We start from the raw sequence: 3921 nt of genomic DNA on the forward strand, positions 1-3921 counted from the left end.
AGTAGAAGGTCACTTGTACCTGATTCTGTCTGTGTTGTTTTTAGTTGGGTGGGAAACATCCAAAGAAAGTTTCCTTTGAAAAGGAAAGGTGAGAATACCCAAAAGTGAGATTGAATTTGTCAAAGCTTGGAGGTTTGCCCCTTCAGTCCGTTTAAAGGAAAATGGATTCATAATTGAAGCTTTGTTCATTTCAATCTTAAGGGTGACCTATATTTGTGACAATTCATTAAATGGTTGTAAAGGGGTTACTTTTGTTTATTCATTTGTCTACTTTGTTTTCTAACAATTTTTTTTAATCTTTAAATTGATATCCATTTCTTACAAATTTTTATTGATACCAGAGGCTCATTTGCAAGTTTTCACCTACTTTGTAATCCCTGGTCTCACAATTACATTTAAATTTACTGAAGCTAGGAAACATAGAGCTACTATCTATTTAAAGCAAATCAATGGATATAAGTAGGTTTTATTGTATTTAAGCCCTAGGGCCATGGCAATTAAAGACAAATTAAAGAAGATTAACTTTAAAATACTGGACATTAAATAAGCATCATAGTCACAAAGAAAAACAAATAACAAAATTATACTTCTGTGTTCAGTTGCCAACCTGAGCAACAGTCATAAATTTTTTAAATCTTGCAGAACATTCACCCCAATTACATTCCCAAGCTATCTCTCATGACCCACACTCTTGTCCATACATCCACATTTCAGGGAAATAGAAGGACCATCATGCTGGTATTCTTCATTTTTACTTATATTTAATGGGTTTGAAAGAAAGTTTCTATGGCTAAGTCAGTAGGCCAGTAAAGGACCTGGTGGTCCTTTAGCCAGGTAGTGCAATAGGAAGCTAGGGACCAGTCAGCCTATGCTCTTGCATGCCCTTCCTTCTTACTGTCCCTAGATTTCCATCTGTACTCATTTAAAGTTAGGCCAATTCAAGCTGAGGTTAGTCATATCACCAACCCCTATCCAAAACAAAATAAACTGACAATGCCAGGAATTAAACCTGTACCTCTTCGACAAAGCATTCCAGTCCAGAGTGCCTACCACTTAGCAAGGAACACAAATTTGACCAGAGAATAATAATAATTTTTAAAAAAGTAGAATATTGAAAAAAAAACTTGCTATAGTTGTCGCACTACTGTCCTGTAAATGCTATAGGCCCATTTTATTTAGACAAATCAATTTAAGACAGGTATCAACAAAACTCCATCAGGGATTGTATATGCTTAAGATACAATCAAGCTATTTGAATGCTTAGTTATGTGATATTCTAGTCTTCAAATAATAAAAAAAGAGAAAAAGTATATGATCTATTTATTTTTCACCAGCTCATTTGAGCAAAATCATTTGTGACAGCCAAATGCCCATGGTTGTCTTAGAACCTCTCAAAATGTTATGAAACAGAAGGAATAAAAAAATATACTAATCAGCATTAAACTGTCCCTTAAATTTAAACACGTGCATTTAATTCGAAAACGACGTTACTGCTAGTCAGCTTACTGTGCCGTTCCCACTGGCTCTACCGCAGTTAGAAATGGGCAGTTATCGTGCAGTTAGTGCAGTTACTGAAAAACCGTCAGCTGGAACACACCCTAAAATGAACTATTTTAGGGGGATGAAAAGTCTTCTTCTTTCTCAGCAGGCAGGGGCTTTTCAGTTAATACTATTCAGCCCTTTCCCTTTTGACTCACTCTATGAGATGGACAGAGCTTTGGAGCAGGATTTATCTACTCAGATTTCTTGTAGTATATTTTTGATATTAGCAGTTGAATTATAAGAGAATAAATATTGAGCTCTGTGCTCTGTGTGCAAGTATGGTCATCAAGACTCTTGGCTGTTAGTTTTGTGGTGTTTGAAGCATTATAACATTTTACATTGCAGGGTATGCAGACGTCAGCATATTACATTCAAATAGGCAATGATCTATTGGTTCATTATTAAGATTACATCACCTGCAAAGGGGGGAATATGTGTTTTGTGTGAAGTGTATTAAAATATTCTAAGAAAAATCAAATAATCTTATACCTTGTGGCGGCGTAGTGGATGACGCCAAGGTTTCAAATTCATGGTTCCTTGGTTCAATCCCGCGTCACGCAAGGAATTAATTTTTCAAAGATTATTTTCATAATTTTTTGTTTAGAATCATTTTCTAATACCTGTTTCTGTATAGCTTAAGGAGATAATTTTGCTATCCGCCGTAATTTTAGTTTATTTTTGATACTTTTTTCTTTACTTTGACCGAAGATATAAAACGGGAGCAAATTAAACCTATTTAGCTAATCCATAGGAGCAAACAAACAAATTTTGAGGGGAAAGAAAGGGGCTAGGTTTTCAGCGGCTTTACTCCAGTGAAGTAAAGGTGTGTGTCTAAGTGAAAAATGTGTTTTAAAGCCTGCGTCACCCTCTTTATTTGCAGATTTCACAAAAGGTGACACGCCTTCTTATTAAGTCTATGAACAGTGTGAATGGGTTTTCAAAAGAAAAGCTGTTAAAAAGAAAATACCCATGTTCTTTACTGCAATGACACAAGATATTGACAAAATTTTCCGCTCGAAAAAAAGCGGACTTTCTAGTAGCTTAAACGGAACTTCTAGTGTACTGATGTTCCTCAATCCATTCTCTATTCTCTTCTTGTCCCAGTCTGGACTGCTGTAAAAGTGAAAGAACGGTAGCAGCGTAGGTGGTTCTATGTTTGCAGCCTTATATGGCTTAAGCATGACCAAGTGCTTAAATATAGGTGCTGAAAAATCAAACCTAATCTGCACTTGAATAATTAACTCTTGGCAGAACTCCCTTGCTGTTCTGAGAACAATTTGGACATCAGCATCCTCCTATGTGAGGTTCCTTTCTTCGACATACTCTCGAAGAATTGTAGCTACCTTCAAGCCAATATAGATATCCTTAATTGGCAAGTATCCATTTTCAGTGCTTACATCCAAACACATTATATCAGATGCTTTGATATGATTGGATAACATGAAAGAAGAAGCAAAAATACGAAGCAACCCTTCCGTTTTCATTTTGAGTTTGAACATAAGAGGCTCTTCGGTCTGGAAGGTCTTATTGTAATCTTCTTCTTGTATCTGGAATATGAACCGGTAAAAAGAGTATATCAAAATAATCCAGAAAAAAGGGGCTTTTGAACTTCCAGGTTTCCGGAATTTTGGGAAATTCCGGGAAAAGATGAGGGGGGCTGTACCCCCCGTCACCCGTTCCAAATTTATGCATGGCTCAATATTCCGGATTCCCCCTTCCTCAACTCCCCCCACGACTATAGGACCGAGTAAAGTTTTATTTACAAGTCAGTTTGATCGGGTCCTTGATGCACCGATCCCTCCATTCTAACCGTTTTTCGAGATTTCTGGTCTCCCCAAAACAGACCAAAATAACACACTTTGAAAAGCAAAATAATACACTTTTAATACACTTTGAACACAGTGACTTAAAATTTAAACATAAAACAGATTTGGCACTTTGAAAACTTTGAAAACACTTTGAAAGCAGATTTGGAAACAGAAACAGGCACTTTGAAAACAGATTTGGTATGACCTGCTTTGGCCTACATCTTAAAAGCCATCCTCCTATATTGCGAAGCCGATTTTACTGGCACTCGAAATCGTTATTTTGATATAGACAAGGCTATTAGTCTGACAAATACCGAATGTTTATAAGATCCGTAAGAATAGTGTATTCGAATTTTTACTATAGAATTCTTGAACTGGCAACAGGCTAAGAACTGGTTTCAAGTTTAAATATGTTATTTTGGTAAAGAAACAGATAATAGAAGCATAAAAGCTGCGAACCACGTAGAAGAGGTCAGTAGCCTATTTCTTGGGTTACACACGTGCAAGCATGTATAATTGTCCAGTTCCAGTAAACTTGGAACTTACCCTAAAAAAAAACTTTTCTTATTGA

This window comes from Artemia franciscana, chromosome 21 (genome assembly GCF_032884065.1).
Source record: "Artemia franciscana chromosome 21, ASM3288406v1, whole genome shotgun sequence".
NCBI lineage: Eukaryota > Metazoa > Arthropoda > Branchiopoda > Anostraca > Artemiidae > Artemia > Artemia franciscana.